The following is a 13,333-nucleotide window of genomic DNA, read 5'->3' as shown; positions in this document are numbered from 1 at the left end:
ATATGAAGCGGGACAAGCATGTAATGGCAGTTGCGGGGAAGGCGGATAGTCGTCTTCGGTTCATTGGTAGAATTTTGGGAAGATGTGGTTCATCTGTAAAGGAGACCGCTTATAAAACACTAATACGACCTATTCTTGAGTACTGCTTGGACGTTTGGGATCCCTGTCAGGTCGGATTGAGGGAGGACATAGAAGCAATTCAGAGGCGGACTGCTAGATTTGTTACTGGTAAGTTTGATCATCACGTGAGTGTTACGGAAATGGTTCAGGAACTCGGGTGGCAGTCTCTGGAGGAAAGGAGGCGTTCTTTTCGTGAATCGCTACTGAGGTAATTTACAGAACCAGCATTTGAGACTGACTGCAGTACAATTCTACTGCCGCCAATTTATATTTCGCGGAAAGCCCACAAAGATAAGATAAGAGAGATTAGGGCTCGTACAGAGGCATATAGGTGGTCATTTTTCCCTCGTTCTGTTTAGGAATGTAACAGGAAAGAAGATGCTAGTTGTGGTACGAGGTATCCTCCGCCACGCACCGTACGGTGGATTGCGGAGTATGTATGTAGATGTAGATGTACCACGATACAGGTGCCCAAATTATCGCTGAAACCCAGCCGTCTTCCTCTCTGGGATCTAAATTCGGCCAGGAGTTGGAAACAGCATGAAAAAAGACTCATCTGACCGAATAACATTCTCCCATTGCTCCACAGTCTAGGTTTTATGGATTCGCACCTCTTTTTCCTGCTACGGCAATTGCATTACTCATGCGTGGTTCTAGGAGTCCCGCTTGCCCTGAAATTCCATGCTTCTGGAGCTCCCTCGTGTTGTTTTGATAATGACAGAGTTCGCGAATGCGACGTTCAGTTCTGTAGTCACTTTTGCAGCTGTCGTCGTGTTATTTTTACAGTAGCTACAATTCTCTTCAAAGACTGTCCATAAAGATAACACACACTTTCGTCCGCGGTGTGACCGGATTAAATTTTTCTGCTTTCCCTGTATGCGGTATAAATCTTCGATTAAGTCCCTGAAACACTAAACAATTCGGCTCCCTTGGTTATGGAAGTACCCAATATTAAGCAAGAATTACACACATCAAAACAGTTTGGATCACCTCGGTTCTGAGACTTCCGGAACCTGTACAGAAAATTGGAATAGAGATCAACGTTAACATCATTTTCGCCCTTTTTATTGCTCATGAAAACCACACATTGCGTCTTGTACCACAATACAGCGAGACCTTCAGAGGTGGTGGTCCAGATTGCTGTAAACACTGGTACCTCTAATACCCAGTAGCACATCCTCTTGCACTGATGCATGGTTGTATTCGTCGTGACATGCTATCCACAAGTTCATCAAGGCACTGTTGGTCCAGATTGTCCCCTTCCTCAACGGCGATACGGCGTAGATCCCTCAGAGTGGTTGTTGGATCACGTCGTCCATAAACAGCCCCTTTCAATCTATCCCACGCATGTTCGATAGGGTTCATGTCTGGAGAACATGCTGGCCACTCGAGTCGACCGGTGTCGTTATCCTGACGGACGTCATTCACAAGATGTACAAGATGGGGGGCGCGAATTGTAGTCCATGAAGACGAATGCCTCGCCAATATGTCGTCGATATGGTTGCACTATCGATCGGAGCATGGCATTCACGTATCGTACAGCCGTTACGGAGCCTTCCATGACCACCAGCGGCGTACGTCGGCCCCACATAATGCCACCCCAAAACAGCAAAGAACCTCCATCTGTCTGCACTCGCTAGACAGTGTGTCTAAGGCGTTCAAACTGACCGGGTTGCCTCCAAACAAGTCTTCGACAATTGTCTGGTTGCGGCACTCATCGGTGAAGACAACGTGATGCCAATCCAGAGCGGTCAATTCGGCATGTTGTTGCGCCCATTAGTACCGCTCTGCCTGCTGTCGTGGTTGCAAAGACGGACCTCGCCATGGATGTCGGGAGTGAAACTGCGCATCATGCAGCCCATTGCACACAGTTTGAGTCGTAACACGACATCCTGTGCCTGCACGGAAAGCACTATTCAACATGGTGGTGTTGCTGTCAGGGTTCCTCCGAGCCATAATCCGTAGGTATAGGTCATCCACTTCAGTAGTAGCCCTTGGACGGCCTGAGTGAGGCATGTCACCGACAGTTCCTGTCTCTTTGCATCTCCTCCATGTACGAACAATATCGCTTTGGTTCACTCAGAGACGCCTGGACACTTCCCTTGTTGAGAGTCCTTCCTGGGACAAAGTAAAAATGCGGACGTGATCGAACCGCGGTATTGACCGTCTAGGCATGGTTGAACTGCAGACAACACGAGCCGTGTACCTCCTTCCTTGTGGAATGACTGGAACTGACCGGCTGTCTGACCCCCTCCGTCTAATAGGCGCTGCTCATGCATGGTTGTTTACATCTTTGGGCGGGTTTAGTGGCATCTCTGAACAGTCAAAGGGACTGTGTCTGTGATACAATATCCACAATCAACGTCTATCTTCAGTAGTTCTGGGAAATGGGGTGATGCAAAACTCCTTTTGATGTGTGTATCTGCTCATGTTCTAAGTTACTTAGCTCCAACACAATGCACTCAGCACTACAGAGAACAGTGTTATGATCACGACTGACACTAGCAACGTAATGCACAGGTGCCGCTCGTCGTCAAATACAAAGCGCGACCTGCAGGCTTGGCTAGCATTTGTATTTATGTTCAAGCTTGCATTTCTCGCAATGTCGGCATTCTTTTGTCTCTGTACGTAAGAATGAGCACAAGAGGAATGAAAACAGAGGTAGCGGAATATCGCCACTAGAGGTCGGATCGGCTGCAGGATGCTGTCGAAACTCTACCTGAAGTAAGTAGAAAATTAGGTGTAAAGTATAGTTGGAAACTGTCAAACGCGCTTTAGGAAGATGAGAGGGTACAGAGAACTGAAACAACTCGTAGAATATAGGGCCGAAAGTAACAAAAAGACGGTAACAACTGTCGTGGATTTGCCAGGAAATTTCATATCAGCGCACACTCCGCTACAGAGTGAAAATCTCACTCTGGAAACATCCCCCAGGCTGTGGCTAAGCCATGTCTCCGCAATATCCTTTCTTTCAGGAGCGCTAGTTCTGCAAGGTTTGCAGGAGAGCTTTTGTAAAGTTTGGAAGGTAGGAGACGAGGTACTGGCAGAAGCAAAGCTGTGAGGAAGGGGCGTGAGTCGTGCTTGGGTAGCTCAGTTGGTAGAGCACTTGCCCGCGAAAGGCAAAGGTCCCAAAGTTCGAGTCTCGGTCCGGCACACAGTTTTAATCCGCCAGGAAGTTTCATATCAGCGCACACTCTGCTGCAGAGTGAAAATCTCATTCTGGAAACATCCCCCAGGCTGTGGCTAAGCCATGTCTCCACAATATCCTTTCTTTCAGGAGCGCTAGTTCTGCAAGGTTTGCAGGAGAGCTTCTGTAAAGTTTGGAAGGTAGGAGACGAGGTACTGGCAGACGTAAAGCTGTGAGGACGGGGAGTGAGTCCTGATTGGTTAGCTCAGTTGGTAGAGCACTTGCCCGCGAAAGGCAAAGGTCCCGAGTTCGAGTCTCGGTCCGGCACACAGTTTTAATCCGCCAGGAAGTTTCATATCAGCGCACACTCTGCTGCAGAGTGAAAATCTCATTCTGGAAACATCCCCCAGGCTGTGGCTAAGCCATGTCTCCACAATATCCTTTCTTTCGGGAGCGCTAGTCCTGCAAGGTTTGCAGGAGAGCTTCTGTAAAGTTTGGAAGGTAGGAGACGAGGTACTGGCAGAAGCAAAGCTGTGAGGACGGGGAGTGAGTCGTGCTTGGGTAGCTCAGTTGGTAGAGCACTTGCCTGCGAAAGACAAAGGTCCCGAGTTCGAGTCTCGGTCCGGCACACAGTTTTAATTTGCCAGGAAGTTTCAACTGTCGTCGACATCACAACTCTATCGGCAGACACACTCTCGTATGGAAGGATCTTGAAGAACAGAAGATTCGACAGCATTGCAAGAGCTATGAATATAGGAAATACTGACAGGCAGCTTTATTGGAAGAATATGACACCGAAAACCACTTGGTATTGTGAATCACCAGAAGGCACCATTTAAAAGGTGGTCAAATTGAAATACCTGGGAGAATATATGAAAGTAAGAAACAGGAACAGTGAGGGAATAACAGAGAGGAGATGACAAGAAATAAACTTACCTTTGGATTCAAAGATCTTGCACTACATGTAGAATGGTGAAAAACAGCTAATGAAAAATGAGAGAAAAATACCAAGGAACATACATGGCCCTAAACGTGGTGGTGCGAAGACACAGGGAAGCAAATGCACTGTGAAAGGAAGGCAGCAACGTTAGGCAACAAAATAAAAACAGTATATGACATTGTGGACGAGGAGACAGGCGGAACTAGAAAGGAACATGAGGACAGTGTCAGGAGAATTTAGACAGAACAGGGCTAAATTTCCAGAACATGCGATCGGGATATATATGCACAGAATGACTAAACGGCTATAGGAAGCAACGGGTAGGACAGGCGACAAGGCAGGAACGAAATGGGTTGCTGAACTCACTGGTCAGAGATGGGAATCAAGATTGCACTGAAGGAAAAGTGGACAAGCAAGTACATGCCAATCAATATGCCAGAGATCGGCGACAGATAAGGATACATGCTGTTGTGTACAGGAAATCCTTATCGTTGAGTGACAGTAGGGAGCATGACTCGGACAGAATTTCTGCTTGGTGCAATATGGCAGTTTACTTTAAACGTGGGTAAATGTAATTTAATGCCGATGGGTAGGAGAAACAGTTCTGTAATGTTCGAGTACAGTAGAGAAGTTAAGGTGGCAGGGCATGGTCACAAACGGTAAAATATCATGGTTATAGCGGAAAATTGGAAAATTTATGGTAAGGTTCTATGGGACCAAACCGCTGAGGTCGTCTGACCATAGGCTTACACCCTACTTAATTTAACCTAAACTAAGTTACGCGAAGTATAACACACATACACGCATGCCCGAGGGAGGGACTCTGACCTCCGAGGAAAGGGGGGAGGGAGATCCGCGAGAACCGTGACAAGGCGCCCCAGACCGCACGGCTACCCCGCGCGCCGACAATGAAGATTTGTGCCGGACCGGGGTTATAGCGTCAGAGGGGTATGATTCTAGGGTACGGAGTGGAGAATGGAAGTGAGTTGTTAAGAGAGGTTAGTGTCAAAAGAAAAGAGCTAAACAGCAGGCAGATTTTAGCATAAAGTTCCTTGTAAACAGCTCTTCACGGAAAATGTTCAGAAATTGCCAAAAACATTTTGTCCAACAAGTTACATGTCAGTCAGTGCGCAACGTCAATTATCTTTAGTACACCAGAACATCCGAGAACTTAAAAGTAAAGTCGGAGTCATTTGAGTTGATGAGCTAGATTTCTCTAATCCAGTTGACATAATCTACCTTTCTGAACATGAGGTGACCACTGGCATAGATATCTCAAACGTTTCACGATTTGAGTTGGTTTCCTACTTCCGTAGAGTCGATATGGCGACAGACTGCCTTAAATTCAAAAGCATGGACATTAATAAAATCTGCCTAGTACAGCATCTAGAAGCACGTGGAATAGAATTAGATTTCCATAGCAGAGCCTTTATAACAGTAACTATACACCGAGAACATGCAGGAAATTATAACCTGTTTCTAAGTCGTCTAGCTCTATTGGCTCATTAACACTATAAAACAAAGACATTGTGGTTGCTGAAGATTTAAAGACAGATTTTCTTAAAAACTCTTGCAGGAAACATTTAATAAACTCAGAAACGCTGTCATTCAATCTAACTACTACTGTAGACTTTCCAACTAGTGTAGTTAAATGCTTTAAGACAGCCATTCACAATATACTTATATACAAATCAAAGGAACAAAAACATGTCACAAAACCAATAATCAACATCCTATCAAACCATAACATGTAGCATATTGTTCTAGGTATAAACAATGAGCAGGTTAAAATGTCTGTTAAACCTTAGTACAGCTGAGTAATTAATCTAACAAAAATTGAGAATTTCAGGACACTTTTCAAATATTTGAACTGGAGAGATGTTTGTAGAGCTCATGACATGAATAAGAAACACAACACTTTGAGTAATAAAGTTATTACCTTGTCTGAAAACTGTTTTTCTCCAAAAGTACTTCATATTAAACCGAAATCTACAACAAAACCGTGGATTACTCAAGGAATAAAGATATTTTGCAGGTCAAAAAGAAACGGTATCTGTCAGCCAGGAACAGCTTCAGTGTTGATGATTTAGCTCATTACAAGGAATACTGCAGAATATTAAGGAAATAAATATAGAAATCTAAGCAAATGCACTATGAGAAGAAGGCAGCAACATCAGGCAACAAAATAAAAACAGTGTGTGGCATAGTGAAATGGGAGACTGACAGAATTAGAAAGAAGCAGGAACAGCTAGCTTTAAGAGTAGAGGATTCATCGATAGCAGATGGATCTAGTGACGCAAATTCCTTCGTACGTTATTTATAATATGGAATTGTCAGGGTCAGTAAATAATGTCCTGGAATATCTGAGACTAGCCTTACAAATAACATCAGTTACATGACTACGGTACTCACTCCACTAAAGGAAATAACACCTGTAATAAAATCTTTAAAATCATAGCATTGTAGTGGGTATGACCAAATATCAACAAAGTTCATTAAAGAATGTTCTTGTGAGTTCAGTAAGCTCTTATGTTATTTGTGCAATCTGTCTTTTAAAACTAGAACATTATCTGGTCGCCTGAAACATCCTGATATTAAACCTCTGTTCAAGAAAGGGGATAAAAGTACCATCGAACTACAGATCAGTTTCACGTTCTCCAGCATTCTCGAAAATTTTAGAAAACGTGTTGTTCAGGCAGTTTTTTTAACTATCTGACAGTTGGATTACTGAAGGCACAGTTGGGTTACTGAAGGATTCTGATATTGAGAGGAATGTTTACACGTACAATGAGAATGTAATTAATTCATAACATAATAAAGTGCAAGCTGAAAGTATTTTGTGTGATTTGACAAAGTAATTTGACTGCAGGTGAAGCACAACATCCCTTTCAGTAAGCAAGAACACTGTGATGTCACTTACAATGTTGCAAAATGACTGAAATATTTCGCCAACAGGAAGCAAAGGCTGTCACTACGAGAAGCCAGTGAATTAAGCTACCAGTCATCATCAAATTGGGGAGTCATTAGATGAGGAGGTGACCCACAAGGGTCTATCTTAGGGTCTTAGCTTTCTCTTGTGTACGGTAAAGACCTCTCACAAGCTACACTGCCAGACGGAGAGTTTTCTTTGTTAGCGGATGATGCAAGTATTTCAATAAATAGCAAGCAGATAAGAGTTTTAGAAAGGAGTGCTAATGACATTTTCTCATGAAAAGTGTCACTACGTGTAGTTCGGAACATAAAAAATGTTTCGAACCAGAGTTCGCATAAAGTATGAAGAAGCGCAGGTAGAAGAGGTTGACAGTGTTTAATTCTTGGGTTTACAACTTGATAATAAATTCACCTGGGACAAGCATTCCACGGAACTGCTGAAATGCCTAAATAAATCCATGTTTGCAAAGGAAATGTCATCAGACGTAGTTGATATAAAAATAAAAATAATGGAATACTTTGCTCTCTTTCATTCCATAATCTCATATTTTGGGGTAACTCTTCGACTCAGGTATAGGTTTTCAGAGTTCAAAAGCGTGTAAGATACATTACTTGTGGTGTGACTCTGTCCTGTAGAACCGCGTTCACGGAGATGGGTATACTAACTACTGCTTCTCGTCATGTTTATTCCTTAATGAAATGAATAATATATCTCTTATTGCCGACAAGCAACAAAGACTTAAAGGCATTTGCTTTAGTCCAAAAATGCTCTACTGTTCAGAAACACACATTTTCAATGATTTACCAGCAGCTATGAAAAGCTTATCTATAAATAAAATTCAATTTAAGAGTGGCCAGGAGGACTTACTTGTGGTCAACTCCTACTCTTTTGGCAAATTTTTAAACAGAACCCATTGACGTACCTTATGTACTATTACTATTATAATGCGTGGGCTACTAGAGGACCATGTGTAGCATTTGCTTGATGTAATATTTTCTCAGGCGCCATACTTCTTTCATCCTCTCACTATGAATTATTTTCCTGTCTTCCAACCAAGTTCTTCCTGTCTTGAATTTCTTGACCTCTTCACTCACTTTCCACTTGAGTTATTTCTGGTTGACTGTTTGCCTGTTTCGTGTATCTGAATTTGTTATGCCGGCTATTATGCATATTTCAGATCTTTTCTGAATTTGGTGATCCATTTCGTGTTTTTAGTGCTTCCTACGTATTCCAAAATCTGTTTAGTTTGTCGTATGTCTGGAATTCTGCTGATACGTCTGTAAAATTTCAGCCGACGTTTCTTCATGTCTTCTAGTACGTTAGATACCTGTTCGATCTCTTGTCCACACTGCAGTCTCTAGCCTTCTTCTGTGTTATTGGGCCCAAGGATTTTTCTGATAATCTCTTCTCTATAGCTTATTGATATTTTCTAGTGCTCCTTTCCGAACCACGCCCAACACTTCTCGTACGTATAAGGTTTCTGGCTTGATGACAGTATTGTAAGGTCTCACGGTTACATTACGTCATAGGTATGACTTCTTGTAGATGTTTCCAGTCTTCCAGAATGCTCTAGTTATATTTTGATTTCTCTGTTCGTGAGCTTCTTTTTTCATCCCCAACATACTTGAGTTTGTGAGCTCTCTTTACCTCACAATTCTTTGTCGTATTCTTTTTTGATGCACCTCTTTCGTTTCACATCTATCCTGCATTCTTGAAGGAGATCTGTAGTCCGATCTTTTCAGGACTCCGACTTGCTTCAGTGCAGTTTCTGTGTTATCTGTGAGTATTTGTCTAATAGTATATTGAACAAAAGTGGTGAGACAATATCGCCCTGTCTCCCTCCTATTCTATTCTCGAAGGACTGTGATAACTTTCTATTTTTGGATCTGGCGTTTGTCACGTATCTGTTTGATAACATTCACCGTATTATCATCGAAGCCCCTCTCTTCCATTTCTTTGATCAGTGATGCTCTGTCTCTATAGGGTCGTATGCCTCCTTCGGCTCTACAAAAGTGCGCACACTCTTTCTGCTTCTGATAGCTTGGTATCTCATAACTGCCTTTAAGAAATTGAGCATCTGTCCTGCACATGATCTTCCCTGTCTGAAACACCGATTGGTATTCTCCTATCTTATTTTCCAGTTAACTGTGCCCTGTCTAGCAGACACTGTGGTAGAATTTTATATTTGACTGGGAATAAAGATAACCGTCTGTAATTCTTAACATTGGTCCTCTCCCCTTTCTTATGCAAAGAGTGTATAACGGTGCACTTCCAGTCTTCGGTTGTTCCTTTGATCTCCCGTATGCCTTTATCTGATATTTCTTATTTCTATGATGCTATACAGCACGGTTTCCTTTGGTAGTTCAGCTACGAAGTCTTCTCCTTTTGCTCTCCTGTCTTTCGATTTCATGATTTTTCCCCTATCTCCTATGCGTCTGGTGCTCTTGACTTGTCATTTCGATCTATTGGCTTCTTGGGCTCTCTCAGGACAGTCCAGTAGTTCACTGAAGTACTTCGCTAGTGTTGTTCAGTGCCCTCTCTCCATCCGTTTCTCTGAAACACATATTTTATGGTTTGTATCCTACAATGTCTTGTGTTGTAGTTTCAGAAATTCTCTTCTATTCCTTTTAACTGATCTTTTCAAATTCTCCTGCGACTCTCTACGTACGTTCCCAGATTAACTTTTATTTTGTCGCTGTTCGAACTGCTGTATGCTGTTTTCATCTTCTTAAGTGCTTTGTCGCATGTGTCGTCACTATGGATGTCTCCTCTTTTGGATTATATGAAGTTTCGCTTAGTCTTACTATTATATTACCTTTTTTTATTAATACCAGAAAATGCAAGTAAAGAGACACGTTCCACACCAACAAGGATTTCCTCAATACGGACACATGGAACGAAGAGCTATCTAATCTGATCCAAAGTGTTAAGGATACAGGTACTTTTCCGGCTCAATATTATGTAAAAATCAACACCTATTTCTTTCAGGCACTGTTTATAATGTATGTGTTTTACAGATTTTTTGTTGATATCAGGTAATCTTCTAAACAAATTAGAAATATTTCGAATAGTTTTCAACCTGCTTAGGGTTATTAAAAAAATTACAAAGAAATTGATTCAGTTTTTTTCCAAAATAAGTATGGACTATTTCAAGTTAAAGAAAAAATATTTGAGCAATGCTTTATAACCTTTAGGGAATATTTGTACCTGAATTCTGAAAAATACAACTTGTGGGAAATTGCGAATGAAGATATGAGTCCAATTGTCCAATTAAACTGTGCCTCAGAACATTCGTGAAGCATAGTCTTCATCCTGCAGCATTTCTTCATATTCAAGCTCCCTCTTGGCATTCTTTTTAGCAATTTTCGCTTCTTTGGTAACTAGAAGAGTGAATCTTTCAGCTTCATGCATCCATTGTCTGTCACACGCAAGCAATTGATCTTCCATATTAGAGCCACATTTTATGCCTAAATTTCTCAGGGCTTCGAACCTTCGTATCACTCCATCATTGAAACATATCAGCAGCAACTAGTACACCAACTTTTAATGTATCTAGTTCTACGAAAACATTCTTGGGTAATCTTTCCCATATTCAGTGGTTGAAACTTTCATGTGTATTCTGAGTGCCCACATGAAGACATTTACTAAGCAAAACAGGGTCACTCAGGTCTCTAAAAATTGGTTTTATTTCATTCATAACAGGCTCAGGAGGATGATGCTTATGATGGTATATTTGACGACTCCTTTTGATTTTTGGTAACCACACCAAGAATCTGCTCCTTTAGGGCAAAATCCGTAAACAGGGTGGTCATCTGTGGACAACTTGTGAAAGTAGGTGGCCCATACAGCTTTTCTCATTGCTGTAACATCATTTAGAGGTGCATTTCGTCTAATGACCAGTCCATAATAACTCTCAAGAAGGTCTATTTCAGTTTCTGTCAACCTGCCTCGGCCAGACAGACATTTTCCATCAGATAGCAACTTTCCTTCCATTTCTCTTCGTAGTTTCCTCAATATAGCACCCATCCTCTTTTGAATATGTCCACAACACTCTAGTTTTGTTACCAAGGTATCACCATAAACATTGAACTCGCTAATTTTATTGAAAGCTTTAGAGTCCCCACCGCCTAGGTATTACGTTATAAACGGGCACCGACCTCTGAAATATTTTTAGAGCTCCATCACACTCCATACCTCCACTGTAACCACCACAATTCTTAGATCACTGATGTTCAATATGTCCTTCAGTGTTACCATGGCAGGTGTGGCAGTACTTAGATAAGCACTCAATATCAACAACTTTTCCATTCTCCAGAGAAGTACCACTTACAACACCATTCAAGGAACGATGTCCTTGACGTTGCCATGTCCCATAAAGTGCAACAGCAATGCCCCTGATTCCACTAATATTTACAGTTTCTTCTACTGCACGTTTCATAGATGCTTTAGACACAACCGTCAAGGCACCTAAAAGTATTTTTCTGTACTTGCTGAACCTACTGGGAGGAGGAGGATGACCACAAAACGTTTGAGCAGCCTTTTTCCTTTTACTATGGGAAACATTGTATACACTAACTTCAAATTCACATCATCTAAATTATGCACAATGTTCGAAGTCGTTTTCGAGGTAGATTTATTGTAGGAGCTACACAGCAGGATCTACACTTTCTGCTACTTTGTTGTTCGGTTATTTCCAGACAGCCTACACCATCACATTATTTATATTTCGCGACTTCCTTTATCAAAGAAGATAAGATGCCCACATCGACAACAACAAATCCACTAGAAACAGCGTCATTGTTAACACAAAAATTTGAATCACCGGGAGGTGTGCCACGTGGGAGTTTCTTCCCTGAAGTACTGATACATATGTTACTTTCAACAGTGTGGCTTGCTTTGCTTGTGAACTGCTTACCACAGAATTTCCTTTTACTGAATTTCTTGATGCGTGGCATAGTTCGTATTTATTGCACACTAAAGGATATGTACTTACACAAATATATGTAGCACCTGGGCAACGAACATTCAGTAACACGTGAACAAACTGCTTCAGCGAAATAAAAGTAAATACTAGCAAAGTTAACCATTTACAGAAACTTGCACGGTTACCAACATATGCAATGTATCATACGTATAATCGCTGGAAAAAGAAAGTTCACAGTTCTTTTCGAAATAATACTGGTTTCTGTAACAGAAGTACCCGCATCTCGTGGTCGTGCGGTAGCGTTCTCGCTTCCCACGCCCGGGTTCCCGGGTTCGATTCCCGGAGGGGTCAGGGATTTTCTCTGCCTCGTGAGGGCTGGGTGTTGTGTGCTGTCCTTAGGTTAGTTAGGTTTTAGTAGTTCTAAGTTCTAGGAGACTTATGACCACAGCAGTTGAGTCCCATAGTGCTCAGAGCCATTTGAACCATTTTTTGTAACAGAAATAAAGTGGGTGTGGTGGCATACATGACCATAACTTTCAAATTTGATATATATAGATCATTTTTCATTTGAAACCGTATAATGTATATATCAATGTAATCAGGAAAGACTATAGAATTTAATAAAGTCATAAAAAATTTCGATTTTTCCACCATTCATAAGTACCCTGTATCCTTAATGGTCCTACATGAAACAAAATGAATTCAGCAATATGTTCAACACACACCAAACCTATGTTTGCATGAGTAAATATGTTGAAGTTTCTATATAAATATGAATTTTGCATAGGTAAATGCAATTGTGGAGATTTTTTGCTTACATACAAATACGAAATGTATACCATTCCTATTGTGATGCGTCTGTCTATCTGTGTGTGTATATGTGTGTTGGGTGTGTGTGTATGCTCTGGTGCACTGGCGAACCGCTGTGAACCAGCTGACACCCTCACGTGCGAATGCAGACTCATCTGTGCTGCTAAAACAACACTAGTCGTCAGCGGCTACGGATCTGAGCCGCGTTGGACCTTCATTTAAATCGAAACTGTGACTGAAGATGGCATATTATTTAAATATTGCCAACTTGCACAACATTGTTTTTGATTTTATTGCTTTTCAAAATGCCTTCTTATGAAGATAGTTTGCAGTATGCTGTGATCTTTTTCTTTCATATGCTTTCTTGGTGTCTCAAGAGCAGTTCAACATCAAGAATAAAAGCTAAAAATCTGAATCAAAGGAATGGAAACCAGCCTCCGAGAGCAGTTACAGCGCGGCGCTCTATCTTCACGCGCAGAA

The sequence above is a fragment of the Schistocerca nitens genome, chromosome 6, assembly GCF_023898315.1.
Source record: "Schistocerca nitens isolate TAMUIC-IGC-003100 chromosome 6, iqSchNite1.1, whole genome shotgun sequence".
NCBI classification, from domain to species: Eukaryota; Metazoa; Arthropoda; class Insecta; order Orthoptera; family Acrididae; genus Schistocerca; species Schistocerca nitens.
Note: the sequence above shows the minus strand (reverse complement) of the source record.